This window comes from Microtus ochrogaster, chromosome 18 (assembly GCF_000317375.1).
Source record: "Microtus ochrogaster isolate Prairie Vole_2 chromosome 18, MicOch1.0, whole genome shotgun sequence".
Taxonomy (NCBI): domain Eukaryota; kingdom Metazoa; phylum Chordata; class Mammalia; order Rodentia; family Cricetidae; genus Microtus; species Microtus ochrogaster.
The window spans coordinates 55,544,937-55,555,451 of NC_022020.1; positions in this window are offsets into that span (position 1 = coordinate 55,544,937).

Genomic DNA, 10,515 nt, shown 5'->3' on the forward strand with positions numbered 1-10,515 from the left:
CCCCAGGCCTGGTCTGGACTCCAAATCCCAGCAGGCTAGGACCTGACCCCTCCCTGGGGGTGGGGTCAGGACCACTTTTCCCCAGGGTATTTAAGTGATCTCCCAAAAGAGGAACACGAGGTCCCTTTTCCTTCCTCCCGGCTTCCTCTTCCGGGCCATCCGAAGGCGCAGAACTCCCATTAAACCTGGATATTTCTTAATTTGGCTTGATTGGGAATTTTTGCGTCGGCAGGGAGCTCGCGTTAGGAAATATTCCTAACAGTAACCAGGTAAAGGACATGATTAACGAGGATGGATGTAAATGTTTGTTGAGTTTTTGTGTTTTTTTGTTTGTTTGTTTGGTTTTTTTTTGTTTTTTTGTTTTTTTTTTTTATTTAAAGAGGCTCTGATGCATTGAACCCTTGAATGGTTTATGTATGAACAGGGTATGAACAGGTATGACTAGGGTTTGGACACACTTGCTTTGGGTTAAAGTCACCATTCCAGAGTCTGATTTTGCTGGCAGCGTAACAGTATATCGTGTAACTGCTTAGAGACTGCACTGTAAAACAAAACGGGTAAACACACTCTCGATTCCATAAATGGAGATAAAACAGATAGGAGCTGATGTCTCTAAAGCTCCTGGCACATTCGGAGCTCAGTGGTGCCTTCTCATGGGGTGCATATGTGCCTGTATGTTGATATTTGTGTATGTGTACATCTTCCAATACATTTCTCCCTATTCTGGTCCAGTAGAACCTACTGATTGTAGAGAGGAAATGCCACAGTTTGCTTCCTATTACATTGATAAACACCATGACCAAAAGCTACACAGGGAGGAAAGGGTTTATCTGACTCACACTCAGCCTGCTTTCTCAAACCACCCAGAACCACCTCCTTAGGGGCAGCACTGCCTCCACGCTGCCCCCCATGGGTCTTCCCACATCAATCATTAATCAAGGGAATGACACACAGACTTGCCTACTGGCAGGTCTGATGGAAGTTCTTTCTTCCCAGAGTTTGTGAAAACCTACTCAGCACCATCAAAAGACAAAAGAACCTCAGGTTGTTTGGGGATCCTAAATAGCCATTTGCCTTTAGTCTTTGTGTCTTAGCTTGAATACATATTAAATTTAGCAAATCATTAAACCTCTATCAAGGCTGTAAAATCTGAAAACTCCTGGAAAGATTTGCTGGACTCACTATCCTGGTCACCTGATACTAACATGAATGTGTTTTGTTAACTGTCTTGGTTATAACTGTCCTTTTCCTTCGGCTAAAACAAGTTCAAACAACCACTTTTATTTTGCAATGGGTCATTTTGGGCTAATTTAAAATCCATGTTCTTAGTGTTGTGTAATAGTTCCTGGGGAGACGGGGACACAAGGCTACTCACCCTGGACAGGAAACTGACCGAACAAAAGCCGCTACACCGTCAAAGTTCACCTTGGTGAGCTAATGAGTTTCTTGAGTTTTTCTTTCAGAACTGTGGGTGAGGACTTACCTACAGGAGCACGGAAAGCTCAAAGACAACTACATCACCCGTGTTCCACCCCAACAGGGCTGATGACTCAAGAGAGTTGTCAAGCTGCCCCAGGGATAGAATGTTCTAACTTGAAGGAAATTTCAACACAATGTGTGGCCACTTACATTTGGCTCAGAATAAGTTATTTTGTCTCTTTGACAGCAAAGTTGTTATGTGAATAATTAGTATATATGTGTAAACATGTGTTTTCATATGATTCTCGTTCCTTCTACTCTCCTCCCACCTCTCTTCTCTATTACCTAGCTCAGATTGGCCTTGAACTCTCAATCCTCTTTCCTTAACCTGAGAACTTCTGAGATTACAGGCATGGGTCACCTTGCTCTTCTGTGATTCTGTTTCTCATCAAATATGAAGTGAGGGTCGTGAGAAAAAAAAAACCCATTTAAAAAGTGCTGATGTATCCATACAGGGTAGCAAACAACACAGTGTGTGTGTGTGTGTGTGTGTGTGTGTGTGTGTGTGTTTCTTCTAATACATTTCTTTCCAAATCACCTTTGCATATTTAATTCTTAGACCTCTGGAGCAATTCTCAAAAAATCTTCATATGATCAAAATCCCTTCTTAAGAAGCATAATGTTCCATGAAAGTTTCCAAGTGGAGGAACTATACAATAGTATTACCCAGCTATACTGCCTTCAAAATAAAACAATACCCAAGCATTCATGATATCCCTAAGGGTATGGTACCACACATACCAGACCTGTAAACAACAGCTCTCTAATTGGACTTAAGACCCACTCAACAAAATAGAAATTACACCCTGGTATTGGAAACCTAGTCAATTACCCAAGAAGTCATGGATCTTGGAGGCAAACCTACAACTGACACTTTACTAAATCAGCATAATTCCTAACTACATTCTAAATATTTATCCTTATATCCACAGATAAACATAGGTCTCATACCTCATCAGAGACACGTCTGATGCAAAAGATGTAAACCTTTACAGAAAACCACAACCGGTCCAAATGCTGAGAACACATGACCATGTGAGGTACCCAGCCTCAACTGATACATCCGCAATACAACTATCGCACCTAAGATTCAGGCTCAGAGATCATAGCCGAAATGAAGGTAGGAAGGTTGTAAGAACAAAAGAAACAGGAAGTTTGCTGTGAGATACCATCTAGAAATGTCAGAGAATCAATACCCATGAAGTGTGATCAACTTGGCTGCCTAAGCAAAGACCTGAAAAATGATGACTCCAATAGACATACTAAGATGGAGCGGGGAAAGCTCATGGGACCTCAAGTCCACACAAAGAACTACAGGCAGGAAAGGAATGCTGAGAGTAGAAGTACTCTTGCCAAGAAAGTAGTCAGCCCTGAAATCACACACATATGACTAACATTATACAGACTGCGAAGGTTGTATTTATATATTTAGGATACATAACCATGTAGACATGAGACATGTCCGTGCGTGTGTGTTTGTGTGTGTAAAACAAAAGCAGAGGTATAAGCAGACAAATTTAAACATGTAAGTTTCCTGTCCCAACTCCTTGTTCTCAAATAACCGACTCAGAAGCTGAATATGAATTATAAATGCTCAATTGATTGCTCAGGCTTATTACTGGCTAACTCTTACACTTAAATTAATCCATTTCTATCCATCTATGGGTTGCCGCGTGACTCATGGCTTCATCTGTCATCTAGCATGTCTTGCTTCCTGGGCAGCTGGCTGTCATCTCTCCTGACTCCGCCCTTCTTCCCATCATTCTCTGTTTGACTTTCCTGTCTCACTTCCTGCCCAGCTACTGACCTGTCAGCTTTTATTAACCAACGAGAGTAATACATATTCACAGCGTACATAGGATTATTCCACAGCCCAAAGGTCATGAATGTGAGAGAGAACATGGCAGGAATGTATGGGAAGAGTTGGAGGAAGGAAAGGGAAAGGAGGAAGTGTTGTAATTAGATTTTAATTTCAAAAAGACAATAAAAAAAAACATGCTGCTTCTTCAGTGAATTCTATTTGGCAGATCTTAAAACAGAACCTTGGAATTAAGCTCCTCTTTGGCCATGAGTGTCTCTTGGACTAAAACTCAAGGCTCTAATTACTTGTAAACAACTAGGTTTTTTTTTCCTTCCAATTATTCTAGATTGAGAATGATGCAAAGCCCTGAAATAGCCTGGCAGATGAACACGGCCCTTTCAAAGGAGTCCTAGGCTCACTACCATTCAACACGTTGCTTGAGTTAAATGAGCCAGCATTGAAAATCAGCACACACAGGTAATTAGTAAGCTGCATCCATTTCCCTGTCCATGGTCAGACTTGCTGAGTGGCTTTTAATTTAGTGGGAAGATGGACAAGTGGATCCTTGGAAATGCTAATAAGCAAGCATAATGAGCCCCATGAATCACATAGGGCCCCCATATAGTTAATGAATTTTTTAAACAAGAATGCATTTTCATTCTATAACTGAACTCTACATATTAGTTAACCAGTGCTTGTGTGTGAGGGGGGATAGAAGTGGCATCTACAAAATGATATCGGTAACTCTCTTGAAGAGAGAACTAGCTGACAACTTAAAACAGGTTATTCCACAGTATAATATTATTAGCTCTTTAAAAAAATATTTTATGTGCATTGGTGTGAGGGTATTGGATCCCTTGGAATTGGAGTTACTGACAGTTGTGAGCTGGCGTGTGGGTGCTGGGGATTAAACCTGTGTCCTCTGTAAGAGCAGCCAGTGATCTTAACCACTAAAGCCATCTCTTCAGCTCAATATTAATAACTCTTGAAAGTAGATACTATCATTCTCATTTTATCAAATATGAAAGAGGGGAGGAGAGGCCGTGTGTGATGCCTCAACCGTGTAGTCCCAGCATTTGGGAGGTGGAAGCAAGAGAATCCAGAGGTCAAGGGTCGTCCTCAGCAGTAGAAGAGTTTTAAGTGAGACCGGGCTACGTGAAATCCTCCCTATGCAAACAAGGGGGTGAGGGGTGGGGAGGGGGAAGGGTCTTTGCTTGAGGATATGAATCTACAATGGAAGATCCACTTTTCAGAGTTCTCCCCAAGAAAAAAAGTAAGTTATTCTTCTTCATAGAAGACGTCAATGTCCCCTGGCTATTTTCCATGGTTTGTCACACAGCAAATTCTCTGGAGTGGGAAGAATAAATGTCCCTCAAACATATTAGCAGGCTGTGCTGGATAGTTTAAAGCATCTTGACACAAGCTAGGGTCATTTGGGTAATTTCAAATGAGAAAATGGCCACACCAGATTGGCCTGTGGGGCAAGCTTGGGGTGCGTTTCCTTGACTGATGATTGATATGAGAAATGCCCAACACTGGTGGACTTTTCTGTCTAGGCCACCGAACAGCTCTGTTCTGCCGCTCACTCACCAAGTAACCACACAGAGACTTAATATTAATTACAATGCTCTGACAATAGCTTAAGTTTGTTTTTAACTAGCTCTTACAACTTAAATTAACCCATTTCTATTCATCTGTGTGCTGCCCGAGGCTCACTTTACCTAACGTACATACCTTCCATCCAGCTCTCTCTGAGTCTCATGGCCTCTGCCTCTGCCTCTGCCCTTCTTCTTCCCAGCATTCTCTTAGTCCAATTCTTTTGCCTAACCTTATCCTGCCTAATCATTGGCCAATCAATTTTTTTCTTAACGATGAGAGTAATACATATTCAAAGATTGGTCCACAGCAGCTCAGCCCAGTGGAACTATCTCTTGGCTGAGGATCTCTCTAGGTGCTGTAAGAAAAGAAGTGGAACAAGCCAGAAGGAAAAAGTCAGCAGCATTCCTCCATTGCCCTACATCAGTTCCTGCCTCCAGGTTTCTGTTTTGAGCTCCTTCCCTGACTTCCCGGCAGTGATGGGCTGTCACTAGGAAAGGTAAGCTGAAATAAACACCTTCCTTCACAGGCTGCTCCAGGCCATGTTTCTATTACAGCAACAAAAAGGTAACAAAGTAAAATAACATATGTTGCTTTGTTGAGAACTATTTTAGAGAAGAAACATTTTTATTCTGTAAGTCACTTAGTTTTAATTAATAGATTATTGTCTAGGATAATATTAAGGAATAAATACCTTGGGATTGGATTGTATGTATATTTGAGTATCAAGTGGGAAAACAACATTGTGATTGAAACAATATCCATGGAGGCTTGTGAGGTTAGAGAGGATTTCTAGTGGATCAGAAAAGAGAGCAGACAGCCCTGACGACTTGCACCTGAGAGAACCAGCTGTTCCTGAGGCTGAGGCGAGAGGATCCCTCCACTTAGGACAACATAATAAGACCACATCTGTTCTTTAAAAAAAATAGTGCTTAGGACATTTCTAAGCACCAATAGTCAATGCTATAAATTTATCATTATTAAAAACAATAAACATGTAAACATGAACATTTATTTTACCGAAATATGGGGCATTTTACCTGTCAGTGACCGATTCACTCCTTGCTTATCAAGCTGGCCCCTCAGGACTGAGGAGGAAACGTAGACGACCCTCAACGGCTTTGACACGGAGAACGGAAGAACATCTCTGTGTGTCCCTGCTTTATGCTGCTTGCTGGCTGAGTTGGTTAGAACGACACATTACGATGGGCTGCTCTGGTTTGCTTTTTATGGCTGTGATAAAATGCTGACCAAGAGCAACTTGGGAAGGAAAGGGTTTATCTGGCTTGTACTTCCACATCACCATGCGTTCTCTGGGGAAACCAGGGCAGGAGTTCAAAGAAGAAACTGAAGAAGAGACCATGGAGGAGTGTTGATTTCTATCTTGCTTCCCATGGTGTCCTTAGCTTGCTTTCTTACACAACCAGGACCACCTGCCCCACAGCCATGGCCAGAGGCCAATCTGATGGAGTCAATTTCTAAATTAGGATTCTTCCTCGCAACAAGGCTCTACAGTCTGTGTCGAGTTGACACGAACTAACCAGCACGTTGACCACAGGGCCACATGATCAGTGTGAATTGGCACAGGCCCAAAGAACTTGATCTTGTAAGGTTTTTGCCAAGCACAGCACTTATCAGATGAACGTGATTCTATTTTCTATAGCTTATTTGACGTTGACTATGCAATTCTGGAATTCTGCCATACCACTGGCATCTAATGGGTGCAAGTCATATCTTAGGGCTGAACACCCTGAAACCCATTGCAGGCTGTACCACATAGAATTAATCCTTCCAGTGTCCACTGGGCTGAGATGAGGACTTTAGTAGTATCCAGCCACATTGCTTCCAGACATCCACCTCAGATTAGCGTCCCTCTGGCCAAGTTGGCCATTTCAGTCCTGTGCTTTTAATTATTAACTGGATATATTTTCTGTATTTACTCAATAGTTGTACATAGGACATTTTTAGAGACAAGGGGATATAAAGAGGGAACAAATATTGCTTGTTTTTTCCTGTGGGAATTAATACACTTTAGCTAAAATAATTTTTCCCAGCTAAGAAAGACGTTTAAGAAAAATAAGCACTCATTCGCAGAGCTTGTTAGTTGCCCTGGGGGTGAAAGAATAACAAGTCTGGAACAATTGAAATCACAGAGAAGCCCAAAACCCAAATCACAGAAGACTGAGTGACTGGAAGCAGGCTGTAATTGTGCTAAGGTAACTGCCGTACAATGGGCATTCCCTGTATTCTTCCTGGGCAGCTGTTATCCCAGGCTCTCCACCTGATGCAAGCTTGAGCTGTCCTAGAGAAAACCCCACCCGTGTGCAAGCTTGAGCTGTCCTAGAGAAAACCCCACCCATGTCCCACCGCACTCTGCCGCTGTGGTTGGCAGTCTCGGGCTTTCTCAGTGGAATCTGAAAGCGTTCACTGAGGACCATGGGCTCCAGGCCAAGAAACAGTCTGAGACACTGGGTTCTTGCTTTTTGGTTTTGGTTTCCGCCTAGTCAAATGTTGCTCTGACCTTTCTCTGAGGTTCTGTCAGGATCTGGTGAAAAGCCTGCAGAATCATTTTGACGAGTTTGATGGTGCTCAGAAGGGTACACTCTGGGCGGAGCTCGTGCTGGGAGGACCTGGTTTTGTCGTTTTGGTTGAGGAGGGAGGAAGTAGGATCATCACAGTACAGCTCCTTTGGTATTCGTTTTAAACAGTCTTTGAGGTTTAGTCCTTGAGGAAAGAACTGATGTGCTATCAAGTTGTCACAGGCCAGATCACATTCTTAAATGTTACATTTTATGTAACCCAACAGGTCTCTTCAAATGTCAGGCATAGTTACTTATTTGTATTGATTTATTTATTTTAGGCATGATTATTTTATAGGGACTGGAAAATATAAAGAAGCGCTAAGAAGAAAATGGAAATTATTTTAGGGTTTTGTTGCTGTGAAGAGACACTGTAACCACGACAACTCTTAAAAAGAAAAACATTTAATTGGGTTGGCTTACAGTTCAGAGGTTTAGTCCATTATCATCATGGTGGGACGTGGTAGCTGCGGGCACACATGATGCTGGAGAAGGGGCTCAGAGTTCTACAGCTTGATCTACAGGCAGCAAAAGGAAACTGTGTGCCACACTGTACATAGCTTGGGCCTATGAGACCTCAAGCCTGCCCCCACAGTGACACACTTTCTCCAACAAGGTCATACCTCCTAATAGTGCCACTCCGTATGGACCAAGTATTCAAACACATGAGTCTATGGGGCCATTCCTATTCAATCCATCACAGAAATTATTTCTAATAGTCTATAGCTTGATGCCCAAAGATAATCATTATTTGATACTCTTTCCATAAAGCACAATTTTAAAGGAAAATTTTATTTCACAAAGCATAAACATGCACACATTATATATGTACATGCACACACATGTATGTATGTGTATATATATATGTGTGTGTGTACATATAAATGTGTGTATATATGTATGTATGTATGTATCCCAGTTGGGCCCTAAATTTATGATCTTTCTTTCCCATTTTTCCAAGTGTCATTGTGCCTGGCACAGATTTTTATTAGCACTAATTTTTATATTTGTAAAGTATATTTCCTAAAGTTTACTCAAACTGTTCTTGAGGGTCTGAGGAGATGGCTGAGCTGGCACAGTCCCTGCTGTGCGAGCCTCAGTTAGGGTCCCCAGCATAAAATCTCTCACATTTTCTTAAAACTCCATAAAGTTATGATCTGTTTCTTAATTAGTAAAACCCACATATAAGCACACTAAGGTACATGAAGCCTGTCAGTTCTAACTCCATGATCTCTCAAATTTCCCCGCTTTGCTGATATGTTCTGCACCAAGGCCACACTCATGCACTGGTTACCCTTCCAACGCCTGGTCTACTCCCAGAGCAACCACAGTGATATTTCAGTAATATCATTCATAATTATTAGTTTCCCTGCTAAGGGGGCTTCAAGGGTTTTTTACAGCCTTTGGAATAGAAGTCAAATCCCTTCTTGCCACAGTCCTCAAGCCTTGAAAGCCCCCACCCCCGCCACTCTGCTTCTTGTAATACTGATCTTCAGGATCATCTTCCTCTCTCTTGGCCACAGCAGCCCGGTATCGTTCCATTTGCTATCGCTATAACAAAATACACGATATAGGCTACCTGAAGAGAAACAGACATTCCTGTAGATCACAGTTTGGGAACATGAACCTTAGAACCTGTCCTGGTGGGCGTTCCCTTGGCTGTACCACCTCATGGCAGACGGTGGGAAGCCAGAAGCCCTAGAGGGGCCAGGCTTTAACTTTTTGAAGAACCCATTCATTCACAAAGGCTAACCAGGCTTTAAAGACAAATACCTCAGTGTCTTCCAAGGACATCTCCCCCAGAGTTATCATATCTCTCACGTATTGCTGTTTGGTCTTTCTACTCATATGGATATGTAATTATCTTGACTATTTATTGTTGGCCTGTTTTTAACCTCTTTCTCCTACTGGAAAAGAACCTTCTCTATGTGGGTGCCTCATATGCTTTGTACATTACCAGAACCCACCAAAAACATGTGCAGTAGGAAGTCCACACACGCCTCCAACACAGGTACATGGTTGAAAAGTAACCAGAGCAAACTCCCTTTGTGTTCTGAGCCCATGCATTCATACTAAGCAGACTATGGAAATAACAGCGCCTGTCGTGGTGATAGTTTGTTTGTGCTTTAACAAAGTTTACCTGAAGATCAGAGAAGAGCAGTCAGCCACTAGTTCTTACCTCTACAAAATCCTCAGACCGAATAAGGCATCCTCTACAAAATCCTCAGACCGAATAAGGCATACTCTACAAAATCCTCAGACCGAATCCTCTTCTCCTGTCTCTCCCCACTTTATATTCCTCTCTCTGCCCCGTCATAACCCATCTTGTCTCCACCTCCCTAAGTGCCGGGACTAAAGGGGTGAGCCACCATCACTTGACTCTGCTCTTTTAGACTGATTCAATCTCAGGTAGCCCAGGGTGGCCTTGAACTCACAGAGATCCATCCGCCTCTGTTTGCTAAGTGCTGGGACTAAAGGTGTGTGCCACCATTGCCTGGCCTCTATGGCTAACTAGTATCTTAGTTCTGCACTCTGATCTTCAAGCTTTATTTGTCAAAACAGAATATCACCACAGCCTGTATCTTTGTACTACTCTGAACCAGAAAGCCTGCAAACCAGGAGAGCTGGTGACGTAATGCGCATCCTCACCCACAAAGGTAGAAGACCAATGCACAGTTCAGAGGGACAGCAAGGTAGCAAATGGTCCACACTCGGCCTTCTGGTTGCATGGAGGTTTTCAGTAGATTACATTGTGTCCCTTGCTGGAGTGTGAACCCACAGGCTTGCATGTTTAAATCAACGGTTTTCAAGTGGTGACACTGTTCCAACAGTCGGGGAACCGTTAGGGAGTGGGGCCTGACTGGAGGAAGCGGGTGCCCTGGTGAGGCAGACACTATGGGTCTCATTATTGTCCCTCAAGATATAGTCAGGGGCTGCACATCCGTATCACTATGTCTTCCCCTTCTCAATGGCCTAGCTCTCCTCAAGCGATGAGACGAAGTAAGTCTCTTTAATAAGCAACTTCTAAAGTTACTTCTTGTCAGGTGTTCACGCCCAGTA